This window comes from Cebus imitator, unplaced genomic scaffold (assembly GCF_001604975.1).
Source record: "Cebus imitator isolate Cc_AM_T3 unplaced genomic scaffold, Cebus_imitator-1.0 Scaffold10, whole genome shotgun sequence".
NCBI classification, from domain to species: Eukaryota; Metazoa; Chordata; class Mammalia; order Primates; family Cebidae; genus Cebus; species Cebus imitator.
Genome location: NW_016107325.1, coordinates 5,499,622 through 5,508,052, shown reverse-complemented (window position 1 = coordinate 5,508,052; position 8,431 = coordinate 5,499,622). Strand labels below are relative to the sequence as shown.

The 8,431-nt window shown below is 34.8% G+C and overlaps 1 protein-coding gene across 4 annotated transcripts in view; it reads right to left on the bottom strand.

Annotated features, from left to right (window-relative positions):
- The window catches only part of TANK (TRAF family member associated NFKB activator), a 95,810-nt gene extending 88,578 nt beyond the window's left edge, over positions 1-7,232 (bottom strand). For 3 of the 4 annotated variants that reach the window (XM_037745569.1, XM_037745581.1, XM_017547820.2), the window contains exon 1: positions 7,077-7,213. The gene's annotated coding sequence lies outside the window, so the exon portion shown is untranslated. Of the gene's footprint in view, positions 1-7,076 lie in introns of all 4 variants that reach the window. The other variant, XM_017547834.1, reaches the window with a different exon arrangement.
- Positions 7,233-8,431: the final 1,199 nt, after the last annotated feature.

Here is an 8,431-nt window from a genome sequence, read left to right as displayed (position 1 = left end):
AAAAAAAAAAAAAAGACAAAAGAAACGAGAGAAGAATCAAATAGATGCAATAAAAAAATGATAAAGGGAATATCACCTCTGACCTCACAGAAATACAGACTACTGTCACTGAATACTGTAAACACCTCTGTGCAAATAAACTAGAAAATCTAGAAGAAATGGATAAATTCCTGGATACATACGCCTTCCCAAGACTAAACCAGAAAGCAGTTGAATCCTTGAATAGGCTAATAACAAGTTCTGAAATTGAGGAAGTAATTAATAGCCTACCAACCAGAAAAAGTCCAGGACCAGTTGGATTCATGGCTGAATTCTACCAGAGGTACGAAGAAGAGCTGGTACCATTCCTTCTGAAACTAGTCAAACAATTGAGATGGAGGAACTCCTCCCTAACTCATTTTATGAGGCCAGTATCATCCTGATACCAAAACCTGGCAGAGACCCAACAAAAAAAGAAACTTCAGGCCAATATCCTGATGAACATTGATGCAAAAAGCTTCAATAAAATACTGGCAAACTGAATCCAGCAGCACATCAAAAAGCTTATTTGCCACGATCAAGTCGACTTCATCCCTGGGATGCAAGACTGGTTCAACATACACAAATCAATCAGTGTAATCCATCACATAAACAGAACCAATGACAAAAACCACATGATTATATAAATAGATGCAGAAAGGCCTTCAATAAAATTCAACATTCCTTCATGTTAAAAACTCTCAATAAACTAGGTGTTGATGGAACATATCTCAAAATAATAAGAACTATTTATGACAAACCGACAGCCAATATCATACTGAATGGACAACAACTGTAGGTATTTCCTTTGAAAACCATCACAAGACAAGGATGCCCTCTCTCACCACTCCTATTTAACATATAGTATTGGAAGTTCTGGCCAGGGCAATCAGGCAAGAGAAAGAAAAAAAGAGTATTCGAATAGGAAGAGAAGAAGTCAAATTATCTCGGTTTGTAGACAATATGAGTCTATATTTAGAAAACCCCATAATCTTATTCCCAAAACTCTTTAAGCTAATAAGCAACTTCAGCAAAGTCTCAAGATACAATATCAATGTGCAAAAATCACAAGCATTCTTATACACCAACAATAGACAGTCTGAGAGCCAAATCATGAATGAAGTCTTATTCACAATTGCTACAAAGAGAACAAAATACCTAGGAATACAGCTAACAAGGGATGTGAAGGACCTCTTTAAGGAGAACTGCAAACAATTGCTCAAGGAAATAAGAGAGGATACAAACAAATGGGAAAACATTCGGTGATCATGGATAAGAAGAATCAACATGGTGAAAATGGCCCTACTGCCTAAAGTAATTTATAGATTAATGTTATTCCCATCAAACTACCATTGACCTTTTTTCTACAGAATTAGAAAAAAACTATATTTCATATAGAAACCCAAAAAGAGCCCATATAGCCAAAACAATTCTAAGCAAAAAGAACAAAGCTGCAGGCATCACACTACCTGACTTCAAAATATACTACTATAAGGCTACAGTCACCAAAACAGGTTGGTACTGGTACCAAAGCAGATGTATATTTCAATGGAGCATAATAGAGACCTCAGAAATAACACCACACATCTACAACCATCTGATCTTTGACAAAGCAGACAGAAACAAGCAATGGGGAAAGGATTCCCTGTTTAATAAATGGTGCTGGGAAAACTGGCAAGCCATGTGCAGAAAACTGAAACTGGATCTCTTCCTTATACCTTACGCAAAAATTAACTTAAGTTGGATTAAAGACTTAAATGTAAATCCAACACCATAAAAACTCTAGAATAAAACCTAGGCAAGACCATTCAGGACATAGGCATGGGCAAAGACTTCATGACAAAAATGCCAAAAGCAATTGCAACAAAAGCCAAAATTGACAAATTGGGATCTAATTAAACTAAAGAGTTTCTGCACAAAAGAAACTATCATCAGAGTGAGCAGGCAACCTACAGAATGGGAGAACATTTTTGCAATCTACCTGTCTGGCAAAGGTCTAATGTCCAGCATCTACTAGGAACTTAAACAGATTAAAAAACCAACCAAACAAAAAATAACCCCATCAAAGAGTGGGCAAAGGATACAAATAGACACTTCTCAAAAGAAGACATTTATGTGGTCAACAAACATATGAAAAAAAGCTCAACATCGCTGATCATTAGAGAAATGCAAATCAAAACCACAATGAGATACCATCTCATGCCAGTCAGAAAGGTGATTTTTAACAAGAAACAATAGATGCTGATGAGGCTGTGGAGAAATCTGAATGCTTTTACACTGTTAGTGGAATGTAAATTCATTCAACTGTTGTGGAAGACAGTGTGGTGATTCCTGAAGGATCTGGAACCAGAAATACCATTTGACCCAGCAATCCTGTTAATGGGTATATACCCAAAGGAATATAAATCATTCTGCTATAAAGACACATGCACAGATATGTTTAGTGCAGCACTATTTACAATAGCAAAGACATGGAACCAACCCAAATACCCATCAATGATAGACTGGATAATGAAAATGTGGTACATATACACCTGGAATACTATGCAGCCATAAAAAGGAATGAGATCATGACCTTTGCAGGGACATAGATGAAGCTGGAAACCATCATCCTCAGCAAACTAACACAGGAACAGGAAACCAGATACCACATGTTCTTACTCACAAGTGGGAGTTGAACAATGAGAACACATGGACACAGAGAGGGAAACAACACACACTGGGGCCAGTTAGGGGTTGAGGGGTGAGGGGAGGGAAGGATAAATAGCTAATGCATGCAAGCTTAAATCCTAGATGATAGGTTGGTAAGTGCGGCAAACCACCATGGCACACGTATACATATGTAACAAACCTATATACTCTGCTCTTGTATCCTGGAACTTAAAGTAAAATAATAAAGAAAATAAAGTCACACTGTATGGTTTCACTTAAATGAAATATTCAGAATAGATGTATGCAGAGACAGAATGCAGATTTGTGGTTGCCAGGGGTTGAGGGGAGTGAGAAATGCAGAACAACTGCTTCATAGTACACTGTTTCCTTTTGGGGTGGTAAAAATTTTTGAAACTAGTTAGAGGTGGTGGTTATACAACATTGTCAGTGTGCTAAATGACACTGAATTGTTCATTTTAAAATGATTAGGTTTGTGTTATGTGAATTTCACCTCAGTTTTTAAAAATGGAAAAAATAAGAAAATCTAAATAAACTATGGACACAAGTTAATAATAATGTACCCATATTGGTTCATAAATTGAAACAATTGTACCATATTAATGCAAGTTGTTAATAATAGGGAATAGTGTGAGTGGTGGGGGAAGGCAGGGTGGTATATGTGAACTCTCTGTAGTGTTCACTTGATTTTTCTCTAAATCTAAAATGGTTTTAAAAAAGATAGACTATTCATTAAAAAAAAAAAAAAAACTTTACTGTCCTAAATAACTCAGATCAAAGGGAAAATAAAACTTCAATTAAAAACCGTAAAACAGTGAAAATGTGAAAGCAGTATATCAGAATTTGTAACATGTTAAAATAGTACTAAAAAACTCCTAGCCTTAAATATTTTCATTACGAAAGAAGAAAAAGAATAAACGACCTAAGAATTCAACTCACAAACTTAGAAAAGTAAAATAGCCTAAAAGAGAGAAAACATAAATGGACAAAATGAGTCATGAAAAAGATTTACCCACATAGTTTTGGAGATGGTCTAAAAAGTTCAAGAGAAAACCATGTGTGCCAATATAATTGAAAAATTTTTTAAAAGCACCATTTCTAAGCAAAAACAAATAAACCATGCTGCATGAAAAAAAAATAGCATAAACTCCAAATAGATCAATAACAATAGAAGACATTGTAAAAACATTTAAAGAATTATTTTCAAAGGGGATGCCAAGGCCCAGCAGTATTATGGATTTGTTATTTAATTGTTTCAAGGAACAGATAACTCCTATTGAATTTGTTTTAGAACCTGGAACATTTGGTATTTTTATCATTTTGCTTTATTAAGCTAGTCTCACTTTGATACCGAAACCTACCAGGGATAGGTTCTAGAAAATAAAAATGCAGACTAATTTTTAGACTTATGAGTACAAAAATAAAAATATAGACTAAATTTCTAATTGTGAATATGACTATTAGAAATTCTCAGTAAATTTCAAACATTTCTCTTTAGCATACATTTTCTTATTATAACTTGGATGTAAGATTAATCGATTTGGACACACATTTTGCCTACCACAGTTGTAACTGAATTGCAGTCTGCAGCTAGCACTGTCATCATAGGAAGAGGGGTTTTTGCACAAAGCATAGGAACAGCTGCTTGTTTATCTGGTTGCTCTGCCTGGATAGGGTTCCTTGGCTTATGTCACACTGTTTTCATTCTTTTTCTGTTAGTTTGAGTTGTGAACAGAATTGTGAAGCCAAAATAATAGAGAAGAGGTGTCTAAGCATGTGGATTGAAAAGAAAAAGAGGAAATGTGTAGGTTTGGTTGGCTTCTTTTGAACTACCAATTTATTATTTTAATCAGAGCAACAACAAAACATAGTTTATAACTATAAACCTACCTTCATTACCAAAGCAATCATTTTTATAACATGATTTTTGATGACATGGAGTTTTAAAAAATGCAATGACTGCCTTGTGTAACAACAGAGCACTATACAGTTTGAAGTAGAAAAACCATACTGTTGTTTCTAACGATACCAAAAAGACATAGAGCATAGTTTAACATGAAGTCTCTATTTTTTTTTTCTTAAGTAAGCCTCTAGTAAACAAAGTACTTGGCAATTATTTGGTTTTTATGATAAATGTACTTATCTCAAACCAACAGCCAACCTCATTCTTAATGTTAACCACTAGGGAAATTCCCACTGAGATCAGAAACAAGACAAGGTTGACTGCTCTCTTCTCTGTCATTAAACACTGTTCCAGAAACTCTGGTCAATATGGAGAGGATAAAAAAGGACAATACATAATTATATTTTTTTCTGTCTAGGCATCACATGTGAATTCCTAAAATAATTTAGAACAAATGAGGGAAATAAAATGGTTAGATGGAAGGTAAAATTGTGAAATTAAGAAGCCAGCAATAATTAGTTAGAAAATATAGTGGAACAAATATCCCTATCAAGTACCTTTACTACATACACAAGAAGACAAACAAAATATATTGGAATACATTTAAAGATAAATAAAGAAATTTTATGTTTATTGAGACCTTAATGCATTAAAAACATTAATAAAATATTCAGACAGGAAGTTTCTATGCTCTAAGGATGATCACTTTCCTCAAATTCGTGTATAAGATTCATGAAATTCTAATCGGAACTTTTTCAGAGGAGCTTTATTTATTTTGAATCACCTGCTTAGTTATCTCTGTCATGGCCAGAGTGTTTAAAAGAAATAACTATAGACATTGCTCTAGGGCCCTAGTTGGCTGCTAGGCAGGAACATCAGGCAGGTTGGACTGGGTATGCAGCCCGACGTCTTCTTCTGGCTCTAAGGCTAATGCTTGGAGGCACACTAGTGTGCTTACTTGTGTGTGTGTGGAAGTGTACCCTGGAGGGAGTGAAGAGTTGGGAGTGGGTGAGTGAGAAGAAAGACCTAAGCTTCTAAAAATGACTTGGTTGCTGCGTGAACATGGCCAAGTCATCTTCCTTTTTCTATCATGAGAATCTCCATCTTTTGGAATATGACATCTCCCAAATATTATTTTAATATTATAAGAAGGCAGGCCAGTAGTAACAGAAACCCATGGATAAAGAGGTAATATGAATTTATATTTAAGCCCTGGTCCTACCACTTAAAAGCTTGAAGATCCTGTGGCTCTTTTCCTCCAGCAGGCATTCAACAAATGACAGCTATTATAATAGTATAACAATAGTGATAAAAATTCTTGACTTTTAATCTTTTTGAGCTGTCATTTTTCCTATGATTATTCTTAAGAAAATAATTTAAATATGTGATATTTAATATTCATTTTTGGTTGTGAAACTATAAGAGCTAATTAGTAATAGAATAAGACTAGATTACTATAACTGTGTAAGTTTAAATGGTCCAAGGAGATGCACTGTCTATAGGATTAATACTTTAGTGTAATAAAATATTCACTACCATGGGCTTTATATGAGAGAAGAAAAATACTAAACTTGAGTTAATCTTTTTTTTTCTTTTTGAGACAGAGTTTTGCTCTTGTTGCCCAGGCAATGGCACCATCTCGGCTTACTGCAACCTCCGCCTCCTGGGTTCAAGTGATTCTCCTGCCTCAGCCTCCTGAGTAGCTGGGATTACAGGCATGCGCCACCATGCTTGGCTAATTTTTGTATTTTAGTAGAGATGGGGTTTCACTATGTTGGCCAGGCTGTTCTCCAACTCCTGACCTCAGGTGATCTGCTGGCCCCAGCTTCCTAAGTGCTGGGATTATGGGAGTGAGCCACTGTGCCCAGCCTTGAGTTAATGTTTGAATAGACACACTGGATCTGGCCAGAATTGATTTTTAAAAATATAACCAAAAAACTATGAATACACTTTTACTTTAATTTACTTTTCAGCCTAGTAAGTTATGAACAACTAAAGACAAATACCTTTCAGTCTTACATTATGTTATAAAAATCATTTGTTGGAGAAGGCTTTTATTCCAGATATAAACTTAAAAAAATCATTCAGGTAGAGACATAAATTCTGTCTTAAAAGTTAGAAAGAAAATTTTAAAAATTTAAATTTTCCTTGGTCTTGGCTAGGGACCCTTTTTATTTGTTTATTTATTTTTAAAAAAAGAGATAGGGTCTCACTATGTTGCCCAGGCTAGTCTCAAACTCCTGGGCTCAAGCGATCCTCCCACCTTAGCCTCCCAAAGTGCTACGTTACAGGTATGAGCCACTATCTCTGGCTATTTTTTAAAGGCCAAATTTCTAACCGTGACATCATACAAAGGCATTATTGAATCATGTCATAAATTACATAGTAAAAGTAAGAGGGTAACAAATCTGCAACAATTTAGTTTAATACATTCAGGCCACCTTGCTAGATTGAGAATTAGTAGGAACTATTGAAATTTGATTACCTCTTCTCCCGGTTACAAGTCTTCCTTTGTAGACTATTCCTTTGCAAAGATATAGGCAGTTATACAGTCCAAAAACATTTTCCACAGGCTCTATCAATGCTGCTCAAACTGTCCAGAGCTCTCCCTTATGTTGAAGTGGGAACTTCCACTGAGAAATCCCCCAACTTGAAGACTTCCTTATTTGTAGCTAGCAACAGCCAATCATGGCACAATATTGAAATGAAGCAAAGACTATCAGAAAATATTCTGTAAACCACTCATGACTGTAGCTCTGACTTCCTTTTGAAGCAAGGATACTTTATGTGAATAGTTAAGGTATTTTAACAACAAAAAAATACAACCTCGGGAATTGTAAACACAAAAATATTTTTGGATTAAGCATTTTATGTAAGAAAATTTAAAAGTTCAGTTTATTTGATAAGTGGCTTTTTAGCCTTTAACAAGTCACTTTTTGACCTAAGAAACATATTTATAAACAGCAGGTTAAAAACCAAATTTACTATAGCTGTCTTTGCTTCTTGGTCTACAGAAGTCACTTGGAAGAAGCTTAGTAGTAATAAGGTTTAAGCTCATTTGCAGAGCCTGAGCTTAGGCACTCAGAAGAGAGGTGAAGCAAAGAAGGCTATGAAGACAGCTTTTCTGCATTGAGAACTAAGGTTCACTGTTCATGGGATAAATGTGTGTTCTAGCAAATTCGGGAAATGCTTTACAAATACATGTATTTCTCTTAGGCTACTTGGAGAAAAACATCACATTTTACATGCAAACAGAAGACAGCGTGTGCACCACATTTTTCTTTGATATAAAATTTTAGAGCTGGAAATGTCCTTAGACAACATCTGTTATATTTCCTTTTTATTACAGATGAGGGAAACAGGAGGTAAATGATCAATGTCACAAGTAAAGTGAGAAGCAGTGCTCAGATTAAAATCTGAGTCTTTTGAATCCAAGTGGATTTCTTTTTTTACTGCACTACACTCTTGGCATATAAAGTTATTGAGCTGGAAAAAAAAACCTGTCTCAATTAAGCAGCCTCCTTTTTCAGCTCCTGCATTTTACAGATGAGAAGTCTGAGGCCTTACCTAAAGTTTGACAGTTAGTAAAAGGTCTAGAATTTAGAACTTCTGATTCTTAGTCTAGTTTCTTTTCCATTTTGAAACACTGCCCTCTCTTAAATTGTATGTTAAATAAATCTGAGATATTGCTACTTATGATGAAATTATTCTACAAAAGAAATAATTTCAAAAGTAGCTAAAATGCTAAATTGTTTATATAATTAAAAGCCTTCTACTTACTCATCTAACATACAATGAAACATTATATTTCTTTCAGAACTATAGGTTTTATAACTGTCT